The following is a 10,375-nucleotide window of genomic DNA, read 5'->3' on the forward strand; positions in this document are numbered from 1 at the left end:
TCCACACCTTCGACAGTCACTTTTATTCACGGCTAATCATTCCCTAATTTATAACTGGCTCTTGGTATATGGGCTAGGTTAATTTTAGTAGCTCGGCATGAGCCCCAAGGGCGCTGTTTTAACAAACTTGACTAAGGCAACCTATAAAAACCTCCTAAAATATCTTAGAACTAGGCAACAAGACTTTTTACCAACAATGAAAAACCAACAATACAGTGACTCAAATAACTGAATGTCCACGATTTAACTAGAATTTTATATGCTTTCTTTAATTAGTAATGCTTTTGCAGGGGTCAGTAACAGCTTAAATACGGCAACACAAAATAATTTCAATAATAGAAATGAATCAATCAACTCAACCTGTCTTTCTCTGATGCTGAAACTAATGAGTTTGGAGAGGCTTTGAAGATGGAGGCTCATCCATGCACCTGATGGAGATGTTTCTTCTGGTAACAACGAGTGGTTTCTTGAAGGGAATACGACTTAATCTTCAGTTTTCTTCCTTTAAGTGGCAGACACTGATGCTCCAGGCTTTGATGGTTAAACAGGATCTTTGTTGTTATATGTCTCAGAAGACAGTAGTTTCCAGAGGCTGAAGAGTTGAAGGAAACCTGGAGACATAAATGAGGTTGATTCAGGACTTCCAGAAGCCTGAAATTTAGAGCAATCAGCTGTTCACCGATCAAGTTCACTTCTGTTGACTGGATAAAAAGGCTTTAGATGAAATCAGATTCTTAATCTTGAGGCACAGTCGTTTCTGGGCTCACGGGTTGATCCTCTTTTTTAATGCAGTTGATCAGTGGGGCTGTGTCTCTGTTCCTTTTCCATCCAAGCATCTTTTCTCCGTCCGATCTTGTTCGCTGGTCTTCTGCGAGGAAAAAACCCCGTTCCCTCCCTCAGCATTGCCTTTATAGTGCAGATGCTCACCAGTCAGCCCCTTGTTAGGCTTCTTAGTTATTGCGCAACCTACTTTGCTCAGCTCCTTGGTTATTGCTCAATACTTTAGTCATGGTCATCGTGATTTTCTGATGCTGTTTTTTCGGCCTTGGAGATGCCGGTAATAGCCACGCAGCTGGCTGTAGTCGCATCCTCCCTTCCTCCCATTATCCTTCAAAAGGTTCGCTGTCAGCATACAACTGGCTCTCATCACTCCTAGTCCTTCTACAGTTCTTTCCTTAATCTGCTCAGTTTTAAACTTTACACAGTATTACACATTTCATTCTTCAGCTTTCAGCATTCACTTTAAAACACAGTTACAAAACCATCACTTCATTCTTTTTATTCATGCTTCACAATTGATTAACGATATATCTCTTTCATATATAGCTGATTGAGAATTTCAAACCTTAATGTTTTTTACTCTAATTCTCAGTTCTTAACCACATTTCAATCATACATCTATTTACTTAATGATCAGAGATTACTGATTGCATTTAATACTTGTAAAAGAATAGAAAAGATTATCATACATCATTGGATACTTGTTGTTTATACTTCTGCAAAAGATAAGACAGATAATATGTGGCAGATAATCCAGAATATGAAAACATGCTTGTTTCACTCCTCACTGCTTCAACTGTGTATTTTAATCATTATTGCATGGATTACACATAAGGACATAAGGATATTTATTGTACCTTTTATGGAGTTAACTGTGAGCAGTTACTAAATGTTGCATGGATTACATGGAAAGATCTCACCTTATTTTGACAATATCTATCATGCCGTAGCCTTTCATGCGTTTTTACTGTGTCTTATCTCCTATAAAGCACTCTGAATCCCTCTGGATGTGAATGAATAAATAAAACTTCCTGGCCTTTGTTGTTTTAAATTGTGGAGTTTTTCTGGTTTGATCTCTGCTGACATCAACACCCTCTTCTCCAGTATCAGAAAAAATAATCTCATATCTTGAAAAGGTCATAATATCTGGAGCAAAACAAGTGGGTTGCTTTTAGTTTGCCTGCTGTTGTGGTTATTTTAAAAAATAAAGAAGGAAAGGAGCAGAATTTACCAAAAAGAGACGAATGATAAAATTATTGGTCTTTGTGTTGTGCTTCAAATACAGAGGATAATCCTTCATGTTTGTCTTGTTTGATTCCCTGGAAGAAGTTTGGCTGGTGTAAATTACAGATTTTATGTAATGAGACCGCCAGAGAAAGAAGGAGGATAAACTTAATTCAATTCAGTCTATTTATATAGCGCCAATTCACAACACATGTCGTCTCAAGGCACTTCATAAAGTCAGGTTCATACATTCCCATTAATCGTAACCATTGAACAGTGCAGTCAGATTCAGTTATTTATTCAAATTGGATAAAAAGTTTTTCTATCTAAGGAAACCCAGCAGATTGCATCCAGTCAGTGACTTGCAGCATTCACTCCTCCTGGATGAGCATGTAGAGACAGTGGACAGTCACTGGTGTTGACTTTGCAGCAATCCCTCATACTGAGTATGCATGTAGCGACAGTGGAGAGGAAAAACTCCCTTTTAACAGGAAGAAACCTCCAGCAGAACCAGAACCAGGCTCAGTGTGAGCGGCCATCTGCCACGACCGACTGGGGGTTTGAGAGAACAGAGCAGAGACACAAAGAGAACAAAGAAGCACTGATCCAGGAGTCCTTTCTATGGGAAGGAAAAGTAAATGTTAATGGATGTAGCTCCTTTAGTTGTTTCATCTAGAAAGAAAGAACAGATAAACTCTGAGCCAGTTTTCAAGGTTAGGGTCTGAAAGAGAGAACATAGAGTTAGTCACAGTAAAATGTCAGTCAATTGTTTCTGCTCTCATCATTGTTTTTATAGCGCTTGATGCCTTCACCGGTCAGGCCCTTATTAGGCTTCTTAGTTATTGCGCAACCTATTCAGCTCAGCTTCTTGATTATTGCTCAATCCTTTAGTCATGGTCATTGTGACCTACTGATTCTGTTTCTCAGCCTTGGAGATGCCAATAATAGCCACTCTGGTCTGTAGTTGCATCCTCCCGTCGCTGTCAGCATGCAGCCGGCTCTCGTCACTCCTTGTCATCCTCCAGTTTTTTCCCTAATCTGCTCAGTTTTAAACTTTACACAGTATTACACATTTCAATCTTCAGCTTTCAGCATTTACTTTAAAACACAGTTGCAAAACCATCACTTCATTCTTTTTATTCATGCTTCACAAATGATTAATTTTATATTTCTCTCATATATAGCTGATTGAGAATGTCAAACCTTAATGTTTTTCCTCTAATTCTCAGTTCTTAACCACATTTCAATCATACATCTTTTAACTTGTTAATCAAAGATTACTAATTCTATTCAATACATGTGAAAGAATCATACATCATTTCTTTGGATATACTTGTTTATATTTTTTGCAAAAGATAAGACAGATAAAATGTGGCAGATAATATGTGGCTCCACACAGGCCTCTCCAGTCTCTCAGCTCCAAAATATGAGAACATGCTTGTTTCACTCCTCACTGCTTCAACTGTGTGTTTTAATCATTATTGCATGGATTACACATAAGGACATAAGGATATTTATTGTAACTTTTATGGAGTTAACTGTGAGCAGTTACTAAATGTTGCATGGATTACATGGAAAGATCTCACCTTATTTTGACAGCACCTTCCTGGAGGGGAGCATTGGCTGAGCTGCTGCTGGTAACAACTTAATGCTCACCTTCTACAGATGATCCACATAGCCCTGTCTTTCAGTGTTTAATCCTTTCTCTCTCCTAGACATGGCTACTGGCTGAGCTTCTACTGTGACTAACTCTATGTGCTCTCTTTCAGACTCTAGACTTGAAAACTGGCTCAGAGTTAATCTGCTTAGCAGTCTGTCTCTGCTACATGAAGCCACTGAAGGAACTACATCCATTAACATTTACTTTTCCTTCCCATAGAAAGTAGTCCTGGATCAGTGCTTCTTTGTTCTCTTTGTGTCTCTGCTCTGTTCTCTCAAACCCCCAGTCGGTCGTGGCAGATGGCCGCTCACACTGAGCCTGGTTCTGGTTCTGCTGGAGGTTTCTTCCTGTTAAAAGGGAGTTTTTCCTCTCCACTGTCGCTACATGCATGCTCAGTATGAGGGATTGCTGCAAAGTCAACGCCAGTGACTGTCCACTGTCTCTACATGCTCATCCAGGAGGAGTGAATGCTACAAGTCACTGACTCGATATAATCTGCTGGGTTTCCTTAGATAGAAATAAGTTTTAACCAATTTGAAAACTTAAACAGAATTTTATTGAATTGTTTGATAACAAGGATTGAATGGAATGTATGTATTTAACTTGAAATCTATATTATTTGATTGTACTGACTTTGGAAAGTACCTTGAGATGACATGTGTTGTGAATTGGCGCTATATAAATAAAACTGAATTGAACCTAAATTGAATAGTTTGGTCATAATGCACAGAACCATATTTAGAGAAAACCAAAACCAGCAGATCAGCACAAACACCTCATACCAACTGACAAGAACAGTAGAGGAGGAGTGATGATTTGGGATGGTTTTACTTTCACAGAACCTCAGGTTATTGCGTGGACTTTGATGTCTCCTGTGGACCAAAGCATTCAGGAGTCTAGAGTCAGCTTGGTCCAAACTGGGACTACAACAATGATCCCAAACACAGCAGCTGATTTACAATGGAATGGCTGAAAAAAGAAAAGAATCAAGGTGCTGCAGTGGTCTAGTCAAAGTCCAGACCTAAACCTGACTAAAAGACTAAGGTAGGACCTTCGAGAGCCCAGCAGGAACCTCAATGAACTGAAGCAGCGTTGGAAACAAGAGTATAACAAAGTTCCTCAACAGGAAGAATGGTGAAGTCAGACAGGAAATGAGTTGTTGCTTCTGAAGGAGGTTTCAAAAGGTTCTGGATCCAGGGGTGAACATTTCCCAGGACTATACTGTCACATGCAGACTGTTCTTGCCGCACATGAAGAACATCAACAAACTGTAGTCTGAGTTTCCGAAAAATAAAAAAAGGTTTTTTTAAACCTGCAGAAATTCAGCAGAGTCTGAGTGTTGGTGAGATCTGCTGTGTTTCCTGTCAGCTCAGACAACACCAGAAACTCCTGCTGTGTGTTCTCAGAGTTCCTGCAGGTTCTTTCTGCTTCATGCGGAGCTTCTTATCTGTACTACACATCTACTCGTTGATCTGCTGCTGCAGCACTTTGGTCCGTCTGAATGAGATCAGGAAAGTTTATCTGATCTTATCTCCATCTGCCTCTGAATCTGAACTTAGGTTACTGCTTTGGCTGCACACCTCTCTGTGACATCACCGCTGTGATGTGGTCGACTCTGAGGTTGGAGCAGAGATGATTTCAGCATCTTTTCTCTGACCTGGTTTAATGGAGGAGGAGGAATTATCTGATAAATCATCAGTATGAATCTGAGGCCGTTTACAGGAACAAGTGTCAGCATTCTGCACGTCGACCAGGAAACAACATCCAGCTGTAGAGATTATTGATTAACGTTCCTCTTCCTTTGGAGAACAGAGCAGCTGCTGGTTCAGCAAAGCCTCAATGAAAAACTGGCTCTCATGTCCTGCTCAGATGACCACTTCAATTAAAACAGTCAATGGTACCAACCAATCAGGGGAGGGCCTGATTCATCAGATGAGGCGTGGAGTTCACTGCTTCAGATGGACCTGTCTTTCCCGAGTTACACCATCTCAGTAAATCTGAAGTGTAATAAAACATTGTGATGACAGTTTAGCTGTAGGTGTAATTGGGCCTGAGCATTACTAAAAGCAGTTCAGCTACTGATTCATGTTAGAAACAGGAGGAACTGGAGGAACTGGTGCATAGGCAGATTTGTTGTAAACAGAAGACAGGCCATGAACACATGAGCAGGGCACATTACACCAAAAATACACAGAAACTAATTAAAAGGCTGGACTAAAACTCCAAACCTTCATGTGGATGGATACAGTATAAACAGATTTAAAATAAGGAAACTGACTGTAATAATTCTGATGTTTTAGCTGCTGCTCAAGAACATTGGAGCTGGTTTTCATCAGTTCAAGCCGTCCGAGAAGATGCATCAAAGACATTTAGTTTATGTGAGGTTTGTTTCACCAAAGCAGAAGCTTAGATGTGCAGAATGACAGAACATCCTGCAGGACAGGAGTTATTAGCTTTTACAATCCAACTAGCTAAAGCGGGTTTTTGTCCAGAGCCACAAAACCTGCTCGAGCCTCAGGAACAAGATTATGCATCTGTATTTTTACACAATGTGGACTTTATTTGGTTATTATTGGGAACAAATACCTTATTGAAAAAAGGTAGAACTGGTAGAACTTATAAAGAAAAAGGCCGGAGCTTTCAGTCAAACAACAAAAGACAACAGTACAGATAAAAGTAGCCTTTGAGCCATGCAGGTACCGCTCAGTAAATCAGAATCTGGGTTCCAATACGGTTCGTTTGTCACATTAAAAGTACCTTTAGAGGCACGGCGCTGATGGTGTAGGGGTTAAGCGCGCAACCATATACAGAGGCTACAGTCCTCAAAGCAGCCATCCCAGGTTCAAGTCTCAGACCTGGCAACATTTGCCAAATGTCTCCCCCTCTTTCCTGTCCTACTGTCAAAAAATAAATAAAGGCCACTAGTGCCAAAAAATATCTTTAAAAGTACCTTTAGAAAATAGCCTTTAAGCAGATACTAAACATACTTCTCATTTAGTCCACATTTCTGTATTAAAATATTTTTTATTGGTCTGAAGTAATTGAAAAAATTATCTTAAATGTGGTGTTTTCATTGGCTGGAAGCAGAAAATTGTCATAATCAACAGAATAAAAAGGCTTGAAAACATCAGTCTGGGTCATAAATCTGTATAATGTGTTTCACACAGTGATACAGTTCCTAGAATAAATGAACTTTTCTTTAATATTCTCATTTCTTTAGATGCCCCTGCTTTATTCTGCTGCCAGGTTTAGTATAAAACAGAACACCTGATATAAGTGATATAACTAAAACTAATGTTTTCTGTTCACAATTAAAGAATTGATTATTTCTGTGTCACATTGGGAAAAACTGTCCGTATTTAACTCTATTCTCTGAAGCTGAGTATTTTATCTTAACTCCAGATTGAAAACACACATTAAAGGTCAAAATACATCATAACAGCACATCTAATGACTTCCATAGGAAACATCTAAACTAAGGATCAATGGAGTTTAATCTCTCCCTTCAAAACATAGTTCTTATGTTGTATTTTAGATGTCCAAGATTTTATTTACTTATCTAAATATGAACAGATAAAATCACTCAAAATAATAATTCTTACCTTCCTCATAAAGTTATTTTTTATGAAAACTGAGGATCATTGTCCAACTGTTACACGAGGAAAATGACTGATGGCTGCTATCAGGTGGTTGAAGATCATGAAAGTTCATCTGATCTTATCTCTAGCATCTGCTGGTGTGAGCAGAAATCATGCAACCTTGGGTAGAAATGTAACATGAAACAGGCAAGTGATCTAAAAAGGCCAGGAAGATGTAGTAGACAGGAACACTACAGATGACAAGGACCATCTTTGAGATGTGATGATGGTCCTCATGTTAGAGGAGATGTTGTCCACCTGACGCTCTGAGGCAGTGATGGAAGGGGTTCTGCAGTTCATTGATGGTAGAACATGTTATGAATCAAAGCTGCTCAAATGTTTCAACCAAAGGTCAGGAGAACATCTGTGGCCTCGAGCATCTGGACTCTGTAATGAGAGTGAAGAAGCACTGCAGTGGCCTTGCTGACCTATTTCTGCTGCAGAGCAGGTGACATGCTTCCCTGATGGTTTCTGTGCAAACAGAAAGAGGCAGAACCCCAACTGCTGACCCAAAGCAGGCAGGAACACATGTCCTGAGAAGTTACCAGATGTTCCTAAAGCCACTAGACCCTGGATCCTTTGAGAGAAACAGAGCAAAAAAAATCTCCCTGTATGATCCATCATCGTTTTATCAGCACATATCACATTTATTCAGTGATTACACAAACTTCCTCCACAATCCCGTGGTCTAGCAACAAAGCATGTATCATGTGTATCTGTTGCAAGAAGATTCTGATTTCTGGACCAGTATCTCAATGAGTCTGACCGCCTGAGGTTCCCTAAAGTTCTAAAAAGTGCTGATCCTTCAGTTTGCTAGCAGAGACTTAAAGAAGTCCACATTCAGAAAGCAGGGTCAAAATGATTACAAGCCACATGTGGATCTGCAGACAAAGGGTTCTTCAGGGTGGGTTTCCAGAACCAGGCAGCAGAGCTCGGCTCTAAGATTGTCGACTGGATGTTCATGGCCTTGGGTGGAACTTCAGGTTCAGACGGGTCAGAGCCATGAACTATAGAAATATCGGCCTCTGGAGGCGGCGAAGGGAACTACCACGTCTGCAGGGAAAGATGGTGTGAATGTTCTCAGTCAGTTGTTTCCAAACCGAAAGTTCTGAACATACTGGGGAAACATTCATGTGGACCATGAAGACATCAGAAGGTCAAAGAAATCTGCCTGAAAGAGAACAACAGAACACCTGAAGATAGATGAGCAGTGTTATGGATCGAACTGTACTGTTTTGGTTCTGGTTTGTTTGTCTTTGTTTTCAGATCCAAGTGAAGCAAAGGATCTTCGGTTCCTCTGGTCCCTCTGTGGTTGGCTGTCACTAGGGCACTGGCTGCTGATTGGTTGCCTACTGAAGATCTGGCTGTAGATCCCAGCATCCAGCCAGATGTTCCATCAATCCTTCTGAAGCGTCTCTGTTCTGCTTCACACAGAGTTCATCATGAAATCATTGCTTCTTCATGGTTTTCATTTAAAGCATAAAGAAAATACACTCGTGGCAAAAAGTTAGGACACCCCATGACACCCTGTGTGTTAAATGTCCTTATTTGGACATATGGAATTTAATATCAGTTTAACAGTCCTGACATTATGCAGACATTTAAAATGTTCTGCATAAGTAATTTCAAAAAGAAATAAATCATATTCATCCATCCATTTTCTGTCTACATCTGCTTGCCTTCGCAGGGTCAGGGTGGGGGGAGGGGGTGGTACCTGTGCCCAATCCTGGTCAGGATAGCAGTCCATCACAGAGATTCTGGGAGTACCCAGAGAAAACCTATATTGACATGGAGAGCACAAGCAAACTATGCAGAAGGACCCCAGGCCGGGTTTCAAACCCAGGACCTTCTTGCTGCAAGACAGTAGTGCTATCAACTATGTCACCATAACCCCATCCCACATGACGGGAATATCTATGCTCAGCATTTAGAACGAGGTTTAAACCTCAGACATCTAACCTGGTGCTCCTGACTGTTCAGGTGAAAGTGAACATCATGGTAAGACCCAAAGATCTTTCTGAGGCCTTCAGGGAGAAGATTGGAGCTGCGCTTGTGAGGGATTTAGGGGGTCTCAGAAGAAATTGGCTGTGTCTACAAGTAGAGGCCTTTCGTATGGTTTGTGCTGTTTGTTCTGTCTCTGGTGACCCATCCAGTTCTTAAAAAGTTCAGATCCACTCTTCCATTAGATTCAGACAACTTTATCCCTTTAGGGGTCATCCAGTTTACAGCCTCCAGACATGCCGTATAAATACATCCCATAATAAACACACAGACCTATCAGCGGCAGCACTCAGACTCTCCTTAGTGGGCTCAGTGGGGAAGACCTGGCGGCTGAAGGGATGAAGTGGTTCTGTTCGGCAGCTGTATTTCCTGACAGCAGGGATGGGTGAGGTGTGCTGGCAGAAGAAGATGGGGGTGCTGGATGGTGTGTGAGGCAGATGTTCAGTTCCTGGATATCGGCTGTAGTTTGTGGTCATCTGCCACCACCGCAGCAGAACCTGTGGTGAGATTAGAAAGCCCCTCTTCTGGTTGTGAAAGCATTTCCAGTCAGCAGATGCAGTCCTAGAAAGATTAGCTCCATCAAACACATTGCACGGAAACTCTGAGGTACTCTGACCTGGTTTGTGAAGGATGTTCTGGGTGGATGACATCATATTTATATTTTCCTAATTCTACAGGCCTGATTCCACATATTTCAGTTTTGTCTGACCTAACGTCTTTATGATGTGTTCATTTAATCCTTCCACTTTATTAACTGTGAATCCAAACTTACCATGTACAACATTTTAAAGCTTTAATGTAACACATTTCTGTTCCTGACTCATCATCTCAGAGAAGGTTCTGGGTCGCCAACAAGAACTTAACAACAGTATCAAAGGTTCAGAGGAGCTGAGGTCCAGGAAAATTCTTCAGCACATCGTCCACAGAGTGAAGAGTGACCTGCCGCTTCATTCGCATTCATTAAGGTTCTAATATAGATCAATCAGATGGTCCTGGTTTTTAAAGTTCCACCAGAAAGTATTCACACCCCTGGTTTCATTTCACCCTTTATCAGACTACTCATCTAGTCCCT

The sequence above is a fragment of the Girardinichthys multiradiatus genome, chromosome 4 (genome assembly GCF_021462225.1).
Source record: "Girardinichthys multiradiatus isolate DD_20200921_A chromosome 4, DD_fGirMul_XY1, whole genome shotgun sequence".
Classification (NCBI taxonomy): domain Eukaryota; kingdom Metazoa; phylum Chordata; class Actinopteri; order Cyprinodontiformes; family Goodeidae; genus Girardinichthys; species Girardinichthys multiradiatus.